Source organism: Vanacampus margaritifer, chromosome 2 (assembly GCF_051991255.1).
Source record: "Vanacampus margaritifer isolate UIUO_Vmar chromosome 2, RoL_Vmar_1.0, whole genome shotgun sequence".
Lineage (NCBI taxonomy): Eukaryota > Metazoa > Chordata > Actinopteri > Syngnathiformes > Syngnathidae > Vanacampus > Vanacampus margaritifer.
Window position 1 is genome coordinate 12,707,803 of NC_135433.1, and position 11,523 is coordinate 12,719,325.

The following is an 11,523-nucleotide window of genomic DNA, read 5'->3' on the forward strand; positions in this document are numbered from 1 at the left end:
TCCTCCTCCACAGCTGGATCCACTCCATCACTGATATAGTGCCCTAGACAAGAATGGAACATTAGCCCCTTTCACACTGCCCGTAAAAGCTGGCTTTTTTTCTAGTGTCACCATATGAAAGGTACAGACACGGAATGTTTGAAGGTCAGGAGAAACAACCTCTGCTGCCCTAAACACTACCAGTAGCACTGACCTGCTTTAATAATCTAAATTTGAATCTTTTATCCATGAAATTTCATACTTTCCAACCTATTTTATTCATTTCATTGTGTTTTTGCTGCTTCATTTAGTGTATGTGGATAATGATGAAATTTTAGCCTTTACAGTATGTACTGCCATGTTGATGTAAGTTAAGCTACTGTATATTAGCAATTGGAATATTTCTTTCACCAATCGTAGTTCAAATTTTTCCTCACAGGGTCAGAGTACTGAGCCTTGAGGACATCATGAGGACGTGCCTAAGGACTGGTTGGTAAAAGCAAAACTCCAATCATTACACCCAACTTTGACCAGGGCTTAAAGTAGTCGCGTGGCGGCGTAGGCGACATAGCTCAGTGGTTGAGTGGTCATCTCCCATTTGTAAGGTTGTGGGTTCGATCCGAAATATATAAATGTTATATAATTTACCATTTACTCCGGCACGGTGCCGGAATTTCGGCGTAAGAGCCACTAGCACAATGACAAATCTAGCGAAATAGACAGTTTACATGTGGGGAATATTTGACATGTCTGGCAAAACACCGCCAATGCGGAGAAAAGGCCAACTTTAAAATAAACCTTCCCATACCCAGGGCTTAAAGTACTCCGGCACGGTGCCGGAATTTCGGCGTAAGAGCCACCAGCACAATGACAAATCCAGCAAAGTAAACAGGTTACATGTGGGGAATATTGGAAGAATTAGTTATGCTGACATTGTATTGCACGGTGCCCGTTGCCAGTGTTTCGGGCATCTACAGTGTTAGCATGCTAACGGCTAGTGGCTGTAGCTATCAAACTACTTTTCAAAAGCAGTCTAATTGACGGGATGATTTGCACACTTTGATGCTGACAGCCGGACACAGTTGCCGTTCCTAGAGATCAGTTTAATAAACCGCGCTCACTCAATTGTGTGACGGTCGGCAAAATCACAACTGTGGTTCTGACGTCACTTTGTCTCTCAGACCAAAAACTACTCAACTCGAAATGTCATTTCATACAAAGTGCTGTACATGGAGTAAAAATCAGTCATGGAATAAAGACGGGTAAAACAAAAGTAACACCAAATAAATTAATAATTATTTTAAGTGGGTAAATGAATAAGTCAATAAAATAACACAAGTAGATAAGTAAATAAGTAAAATAAAATTAATTAATTAATAAAATACAGCAGGCACTATAAAACAGGATGAGTCTCATGCCACGTCAAACGCCAAAGAACAAATATGTGTTTTAAGAGTGGGTGAAGAGGGAGGTTGCCTAATATTTAACAGAAGGTTTTTCCAAAATCCATGGGGAGAGATTTGTCTAAAATCTCCCTAACTTTATAGAGAGGAAAATAACGTGCTGTTAAGCACAATTTTAATTTAAAAGAAATCTTGAATGTCATGACAAGTTTGCTCAATATTTTTCATTTGATTGTAACTAACATAACTATTAGATTCATTTTTCAAAAATCATTTCCAGTTTAATGCACTTTATAGAAACTTTATTTGGCCGCCATTGTTATTTACGTGACGTAGAATGGCGGCAGGCTCTCTGCCGAGCAATGTGAAACTCCGATAAAGAAAGCAAGGTAAGCTTCCGTTACGTTCCTAAAGGGACGATCAAAACTCTTGAATGTGTCTGGTGAATAAAAAGAGCACGGCGTGGGGGAGGGTGACTCTCCCGACAGCATGTTGTTTATTTAGGAACGCTACGAGGCCTATAAATAACAACGGCAACGTACATCCAAATAAAGTTTCGACCAAATTTATTAAAGTGGAAATTATTTTTGAAATATGAATCTCATAGTTATGTTAGTAAAAACCAAATAAATATTATAGAGTAAACTTGTCATAACAGTCGTGGTTCTTTTTAAGTAAAAAAGCAAAAAAAGTTCATTATCTAGAAATGAAAGTTGGTCGATCATTAGTAAGTGGAAATATATTTTTAATGTCTTCTGTATTCATATATTTTTTTTCACCATGCGAAAATATTATTTTTATCCAAATACCTGATTATTCAATATAATTTTCCATAGGAAATTTGAATACCAAAATATTAGATAGCTACAGCACTAGCGAGGACTGCAACTCGCAATGCTATACTGTACTATACATAATATAAATGGATAATGAACGAAATGACCTGACACTTGGGGAGGACTGACCATCGGGAATTTCATGAGTTTCCCAAATGCCCAGTCCATCCACGGCGACAAATGGAATAGTAATGGCTTGATGTCCGTCGAACAACGAATCGGCATGTTGGACACTGCACCAACGCTCTCTGGACAAAGTTCAGGCTCAGGATTTTGGGGATTGCAACATCATTGTGGTGGTATTAAGTGGATTAAGGGGTCCATATCATGATATTTTAAGCCCCTCCACAATTAACTATAGTCATATGAATGATTATAGCGGTGACGCAAACGCGACTTAATTGCTTATGAAATATGAGTTATTTTAGTGGCTTTTTTTCTAAACCGGAAGTTAGATGCCTGGCTCATTAAAACCCTGCCTCTGTCCATGTGTGTACCGTGACGTGCTACTTTCATAACGTAACTAGAGTTTTGGAGTCCGGAGAGCCCCAGACGCTGGCCTAGTGGCACTCGGACAGCTCTTCCGGCCCGCTGGTTGCTCTTCTGCGCCATGGAGACCCTGAGCGAGCGCCACGCGAGCCGCCGCTTAATCCGCCCCCGGCCTCGTTGGCATCCCCTCCTCGACCGCCGCGGTGACAAAGGCGGGAAGATAATGATAAACTTTCCAAGCCTTTGTATGATCACAAGGACTCACCATTGTAGTTCAACTTCTCCCCATCTGCCTTCGCGAAAGTAGCCTACTCTGGGCTCTTGATTGGGATTTGTAATACCCAACCTGTCCATCTTGAACATGTATCTAATTAAAAGTATGTCCTTTTAATCAAAGTGACATGTGAATTCACTTGGACAAAATGTTAACTGATAAATGCTAATTTTATCCCTGCTCTCCATTGTAAATCCTGCTGCCCCTACTTTTCTGCGAACATGGCTGTGTAAACAAATGAACTCAGGAATTAGTCAATTGACATCCAGAGTTCTCAGAGAAAAAGGGTGTGTTTAGTCTCCAGGGGCAGTAGTGGGGTGTAACAAAGTGAGAACCTAGTCGTTTCTTGGATCAGGCCGAGGCTGGGGCTTTGAGAGCAGGAATGAGCAGGCATGCTTAGAGATGGGTGAATAGAGGAAAATACCACTTTGGGGGTGTTTTTTTGTGGGGAATTAGCATTTTAACATGGCTCCAAAAAGTAAATTTTGCATGATATGGACCTTTTAAGTTTTGAAGCCCCACAGGTACTAAATGCACAGACTCCACTGTAGAAAATTGGGACTAGGGTGTGACGTCTAACACCTGGTAGTCACTGTCTCCACACTAGGAGTGTGACGATATATCGATATCGCGATAAATCATGATACTTTGTCTCCCGATAGATTATCAATACGCCTACTCAAGTATCGCAATATTTGCAGTTAATATACAGCCACTATAACGGCTCCATTGTTCATTACTGATTGAGCAATTACCTGGCAGGCCGCTAGGGGGAGCACCTCATAAGAGCGGCGGGGAAATGTATGGAAGTCTTCAAGTGAAGAAGACTCATGATCTTACTTTTACTTGAGCAAGACATTTACTGTCCAGCAACTGACTCAGTTTTGCATACATAACATTTTAAAACATATTTTATGGTTTGACTTTTTGAAGCACACAATTTCTGAGGAATATTAATATTGATTTAATTGAATTTAATATTTAGGTAATTTTAAGTAATTTACTTTTGCAATGTTACGCACAACAAATCGTCACAGTTTATAAAATGAAACAATTCACTATGTAACTGACTGACAGTGTTTAAGAAAGACACAAATTGGTCTCTGTTAAGAAGACATTTGTATTTGTTTTAAAAAAAAATACACTTAAGTACTCACTGTGAAGAAGACACCAGTTTTAATATTTTGTTTCAGTGACGGTACAAAAATAAACTATTTTCTCATTGAAAAAACAGCAATTTATGTCTTGAGTACTTTTATCGTAGATTATCGTGGATTTATTAACTGACCAATATATCAATAATTACGGTATCGTCATATTGTGAGATAATCGTTATGGTGAGCCTTGTATCGTGTATCTAATCGTATCCTGAGGTACCCAGAGGTTCCCACTCCTACTCAACACCTGCTATGTTGAGAGTACAGTAATTTTTACTCTCCATCAAGAGACCTTAAAGTGATGTCCTATTTTGTTGCTCTCTTCGTGAGAAGCAGAGGCCGATAAATCAAATTTTTTTTAGTGTCTTCGGAATATGTTGACACTCTGGGCATGTGTGTGTATGTGGAAATCCTTAATCTGCGTCAAGACTCGCACAGAAATGTACTGAGGATCTTTACATGTACAAAGTTTGTTGAGTTTTGTGTTGTAATCTTGTGAATAAACAAACAATGAACAGATAACTTCACTGGAAGAGATAAGGATACAAAAAGCACAATTAGATAAATGATCTTACCACTGCTTGTTGTAAAGCCATTATGATTGATGATGCTCACCAAACTGTAACAGGCCACACCCTGTAACAAAACAACAATCTGAATATGTAGTTTCATACCTATAATTTGTTGCTTTGAGGTTGGTATTGTTTTTTCACATTACCTTTTTCGATGGGAGCAGCAGGTCCTTGGAAAGGGAAACTGGCCTACGGACTTTTATTGACCCAAACACTGAAAAAAATACAAAGCGCTTCAGGTGCAAGACCAGGACTCTGTAGATGGGGGGAAAAAGGGATTTATTCAATTAAGGGGGAAATAGTTTTTAAATATCTTCTACATTAACATTACAAAACATACAGGGTTTCCTTTTTCAGTCAGTTTCAGACTGTACAAAGCCATTCTAGAAGTGGATACTTTGTGATTTACCTTGGCAGGCTAATAAAGGAAGAGGTCTGCCATGATATACTGGAACCACACTCACATTGAAACTCCACCTGTGTCTTCTGCACAAAAGACGGAGAATAGCCTCCTTTCACTCCCTTATTGGAGTTAGATGACCATAAACAAGTCATTGAATGTCTTATGTCTTGTCTTGGGTTACCTTCAGATAATTTTGAAGCATTTCCTCAACTGTTCCACAACCAGGTAGCAGGTCCAAGGACAGGTTTGTAAATTCCTCCTCTCTAGTAAATTGCATATTACACCTACAGATTAGGAGGTACAGAACATTTAAAGGCAGCAGCAGTTACTAGATTAAATCTCAGTTCTAGTTCACCCCAAATGTGTTTGACATGGTTGTGGGACAGTCAAGTTGCTTCATCCAAAGACGCCTTTATGGGCTTTGCTTTCGGCCCTAGTAAAGTTGAACAGAATTGTCCGAGGTGTTTTCGGAAGATAACATTTCACTGCTAAGGGGTGGAGGCCAACCCTGGGTTGGTTGATTGATTGATTGATTAGGAAATGTTTGGATGTGATAGGATTATTTTTGTAGTTGTACCTCAAACACATCCTGATGTTCTGCATCTTGAACACAAAGTGCTCTTCCACAGGACAGTTGTAGGCTTTTCCTATCTCGGTGGCCAGCTTCTGCTGTACTGGCTTCAGATTTCTTATTTGATCAAGTACAGAAGTCAGGAACTCATGGGCATCCTGTAAATGCACTCACGGATGAATAATACTAACAAAAAAAAGTATGTAATACAAAAAAAATACATATCAAACCTAAAATGTCTTTACTTTCTGGCAGAGATCCTGAAATTCTGGCGCCAAGAGGGAAACAGTGTTTTTGAATGAATATAGGCAGCGGATTTTATAATCGATGTTACTGGACGTGTGACACGCGCTGACATTCATGAATGACCTAGTGAGGGTAAAACAAAATTATCTGAGTTGACAATGTGCCATCTGCAATCAGATCTACAGTACGTGTTTCTATACCTTTACCTTATTAGTGCAGCTTCAGGACTTAAACTCCATACTGGCTTCTGACAATTGATGCCTTCAACAAAATCCTCCAGAGTCAGGAGGCTCTGCAGGCTGGCATTCATGTAGCAGATCTGTGCTGGGTTGGGAAGCCTGATGAACAAGAAAGGCAAAACTAAAAAAAAAAAAACCTTCGTTTTCCCCAATGAATTTCTTGGAAGGAGATTCATGTGCCTAAATGCATAAACACCACTGGTGACCATTGTCCTATGCTTCTACCAATCGACCCTATTGCAGTTCACTTAGGCCCTAAGCGTTCCACAACCGTGGTTTTGGGGCAAAGAACTTTTTGATAAACGGCCCTGGTACGGACATATAGATTGACTCACCCAAGATATTTGAACTGCTGAAGTCTGACGGTTGGCTTCATGGATGTGACCTTGATGGTGTCATTGTATTTTTTATTCCACATCTTCCAACTCGGCTCCCTCTCCGCCAGGCCTCCCAGCACCACTGGCTTGTCCAGGTGAGAAGAGTTACAGCTCTGCTTTAGATGGCACTGTTCACTAAGAATTGGCGCCACTTGACAACTCTGTCACAACAAATACAGCATTGATTAGTTGATGCATAGTTACACTCAAACCAAGTGGCAACTCTGCATTAAGGGGGCGAGCTCACATTATCTGACGGATCTAGGCTACTTCTCGATACAGCATATGATAATGTGAGGCTGTATAGTTTGAAATTCAGTCAGAATCAGAGTCGTCTTTACGTGACAAATATGTTAAAGCACACAAGGAATGTATTGCCAGTAGTTGGAGTCACTCTCATATGATTGCAAGAAAAGACATTACAGACACTCCCCTACTTACGAACATTCGAGTTACGAACAACGGTACATACGAACATGTCTGCGCGTACAGTATGTCGAAAAATGTTCGGAAAGAAATGCTGTAAGTTAGATTTTGTATTGCGCGTAGTGCTTCTTTCCGCCGCTAATACCGACGCTTGGCGCTGTGAGAGCTCATTGGAGGCTCAGCAACGTGTCAAGGAGGAGGAGGAAGAAACGCCGGTTCCCATGAAGGAGGAAATAACTTTTGAAGCCGATTCCAGCGACGACGAAGAATCTCTCATGATATAAAATCCTCCTCTTCCTCCTCCTCCATCATCTCCTTAAGCATCGAGTACATCTTCCAAAAGTAAGTTAAACTTCATTTTATTTATCTAATTACGTACATGTACATACTGTGTGTGTCTCTCGCTCTCTCTCTCTAACATACGTAGTACAGTACAGTACTGTACGTATTCTCTCCATTTTATTAAAAGTTTTTTTCAGTACAAACCAATGCAGGTTACTTGTACAAGCCTTAAACATACTTATATAAACCTTCAATATACTTATATAGGCTTTAAACATAAATTATAGTACAAAATATAGCACTGAAGCAACTTACGAACAAATTCACCTTACGAACGATCGTCCGGAACGTAACTCGTTTGTAAGGTGGGGAGCGTCTGTATAACTAAACACATTTAGGAGAATGTCAATTTCTCAGAATGTAGCCTGATGGGTAGTGATCTACAAATTGTCAAGGCCGACTGATTATACCTAATACAAATATATTCAGATTTACCTTCTGCCACCACCGTAACTTGTTATCGTATGTGGGAGCGATGGCATCTTGAATGATATCCCTATCGAAGAAGAAGAGTATTTGTAAATGTTCTGCCTAATGATTTTTCCTTATATCACAAGTCAGGAAATGTGTTTTTAGTTTTCATTCAGGATTAGAATCTATGAGACTTCTCTCTGCTGTGATCGGTAGTCAATTGATAAGGTAATAATGAATTGGGTATTAACAACTAGGTATCAAACCTTGTTTAAATTGTGTAGTACAATATGTAGTATAGAAAAAATTATTCTTATGAGCCTTAAGTTGACACAACTGTCGCCTGTCAAGTAATGACCACAGACTCGATTATTTAGGAGTCTTACTGTAGATCTACAGGTGTGGTTTATGTAAAGAAAAAAGTGAGAGGCAATTGCCAGCTAGTAAAAAAAATTGTGGTCCTGTTAGAGTTTAGTGTCATGGTGTCATTTTTACCAAAAGTTAACCTACAACAAATCGATAAAAAATATATATTTTTTAATTATTTATTTGAGCGGTCCATACAAGGGTGATTAATGGTTGTCACCATCTTATATTTTTTTAAGGAGACTGTATGCCTTTTTTCTGAATCAGAGATCCTCAAAATGTTGACTCAGCTCCTGATCTGGATTAAGAGTCCTTTCTTAACCCAGACCTACAGTAATATTGCATCATACAAATGACCACGTGTAATTTGACCCTGCACTTTTGTGGGATTTCTGATTGTTTTATAGCTAGTTCCCGTGTGACGTGATCATGTTCTCATAGCAATAGAACAGAATATTCTGTGGGCCTTGCAAAATCTGTCAAAATGCAGTAAAACAGCCGGGAGCGAATGAATGAAATGTGAAAATGGCTGGGAGTGAATGAGTTATAAGGTAGTTCGGTGTCCATGTATGCGACCAGTGGCTGGCGTTTAGCACCCTTCACCATATTTTCCTTCTTCAATGTATCGTGATCCCAGCAATCAGTCAAATGTTTGTAATGTACCGCTGGCGTTGCTTTCCCTGTAAGGTTTCCCGGTACAACGTGGACTTTTGCATGCTTATTTCCGTCAATTTAGCCCTTTTATAAGCGTCGTTTATACTTTTTTCCAGGCTTCAAACTGCGGCATTCCAAACATAATGGTGGTACGAAGCTGGACACGCTGAAGACATTTAACATTTTCAATTTATATTTTTACTGTTTATGAATTTACTTATAAACATAACTTGCCATATAACTGTGTATTGTAATGAATATTACTGATGATGTTGTTGTGAAGTATATTGGAACTTTTTCACTCCCTGCCAGCTGGTGAGATAGGAATGTGATGGGAGTAAAGTTCTCATGTAGATAACACTGTTGGGCTGAGGGAGTCTAGGTCTCATCGCATTACCTGTCTAATCATATATTTCCGGCTTGGACGGGGAACTGGAGTAAACATGTCAGTAAATCACTTGTATGTCTATTATAATTACTAACCCTTTGTCCAGCCTCAGAGGAGTATGCTTTTTTCATCTATAAAGCGACTGTGTGTTTTCATATTGACACACTCGAGGCTTAACATCACATTCGAATGTAAGCATTAAATCTTGTGTCTTTTAGAAGCTTCTAAAATAAACTCTTTGCAAAGAAGGCTTTTTCATCAGATCTCTTATCCAATTATTTTGAACACGCAAAGATTGCACTTAATATAGTGATCAACTAATACCTTCAACGCCCACCGGCTGACTTCGTGGGAACTATCCATACTAACCTAATAGACCTATACAGCTTTTCGTCATCTTTCTTGTTAACCTGAATAAATAGCTGGACACTGGAAATACAACAAACTTTCTTGTATTGAGACTCATCCCGCCGTCAAATGAAATGTTTGTTCAGAGCATCTTTGTAAGTAGAGGAAGTGGGTTGTGTGACGCTGGCAAATAATGCCAAGTCCAAGTCAATGGAAAAGTGCTTGACTTACCTAAGAGTTCTGCTTTCTTCATCACAGAGGTTTTGGACGATGGCTATATTCGGTTTTGGAACCAAAACTGTCTTTCTCACAGTCAGGTCTGTCTGACATGTGCTACTTGTGGTTTGCTCGTCTTCTTGAAATGACACCCGGAGTCCTTTTTTTTTCACTGGCAGGCTTTCACACACTTCTACCACGTCTTGGTGAGAGGTGGCGATGCTCTGCTGTTGAGGGCTCTGTTTTTCAGGAAAGACACTGCATCTCTTTTGAAATCAAGAAACAACAATTAGATCAAATTAGGTGGTACACTGTGACAAAAAAAAAGGTTTTGAGTAAATGCTATGTGCTTTTTTGTCAAACTTACCCTGCAAAACACCCACCACCGAAACTTGTTGCACTGGTGTTGTATTCTTGCAGCGCATTCTAATTCTGAGCTGTTAGAACTGGAGGCCAATTAAAGCAAAAGTTGTGTTTTTGTTACAATGGAATTCTATAGATGCATTGGTAAATTAGAACTAAACAGAGTACAATTATAATTACCTCTGGGTCTCATTTTTTGGACTTATTGTCTTAGAGAGCAAGATACATTTATTGGTTGGTTTCACAATTTTAAGTAACTTTATTTTCCTCAGACAATTAAAACTGGCCTTGATTCTGTTTTGTTGGACTGTTTGACAGCCCAAGAGTCGGTTCCACCATGTGTTACTTTCCTCCTTTGAGGCAGTCGGATCAACTTCGTTGACAATTCTGTTGATCAAGATGAACATAGCGGTTAATTCTCATCCTGCAAGTTGGTCCCAATTGGAAGAACATTTAAGAGTTAAAGTCTAGTAACTTGGGTCATTCATACCAAAAGGCTTTTTCACTGATGTGAACCTGAAATGTTTAAGCCCTCATCATGACAACAGCAAGACATAACTGATGTAATTTGATCACCTCTTAGATAATGTCATCCGTTTGTTGTCATATGCCTCCACATGTACAGCAGTCGTGTTCTTCTGAACCATCTTTGTAAATCATGGCCGTTGATGTGCCTTTTGGCCATACACGCACATTCACCTCAACGCAAGCAACAGTTGATACGGCAGTCTTACAAACGTGACTGGGATTCTTTTACTGCATTCTAAGAATTACACAATCCCCTCAGTGTCGTAATACCTATTTAGTCATAAATGACATCACATTGTTTGTAAAACATCAGAGCTCTTACATCGTTAGCATCAGGAGGAATGATTCATCGTTCGGCTGGAAAAAAAAAACTCATGTACAGTAATAGGAGTAACCTAAATCTAACTAAGGTCAAATTTTCAAATTGGTTGGAAAATTCATTTTATTTTTGTGTGCATGTAGTTTGTGAAATGTATGCATACAAGATCCCTAGTAATAACTATAACATGTTTTTAACAGTTCTCCTTAATATTAGCATAGCAATGATTACAACTACAGAGATACAATATAGGAGTTGTAAAATATATATTTTTTATGTAGCAAAATATTAGAAATGACCTTAGTGTAAGGAAATTTAGTTCTACAAGACTACAAACAGCAGGTGCATGTATTTTTATTTATTTATAACAAACTTATTGTTAAAAATAATACATGCGCCTTAACAATGTCAGTCCAAATTGAACATTTTATTTTGTGTTCTATTTGGAGTGTATATTTGTGTTAAACACCGGCATGTAAAGGTTTCCTGTTGACAAACAATTCTTTTCAAGAACCTTTCCTAAGTGTGAAGATTAAGAATCATCCATTTTGTCCTCACCGGGCTCATGGTTGAGCTGGAGCCTATCCTAGCTGACTTTGTGTGAGAGCAGGCGTAG

General features: G+C 39.0%; 1 protein-coding gene across 1 annotated transcript in view; it reads left to right on the forward strand.

Moving 5' to 3' along the window:
- The first annotated feature begins 7,262 nt into the window (after window positions 1-7,262).
- The window catches only part of elfn2b (extracellular leucine-rich repeat and fibronectin type III domain containing 2b), a 133,594-nt gene continuing 129,333 nt past the window's right edge, over window positions 7,263-11,523 (forward strand). The window contains exon 1 of the mRNA XM_077557766.1: window positions 7,263-7,314. The gene's annotated coding sequence lies outside the window, so the exon portion shown is untranslated. The remainder of the gene's footprint in view (window positions 7,315-11,523) is intronic.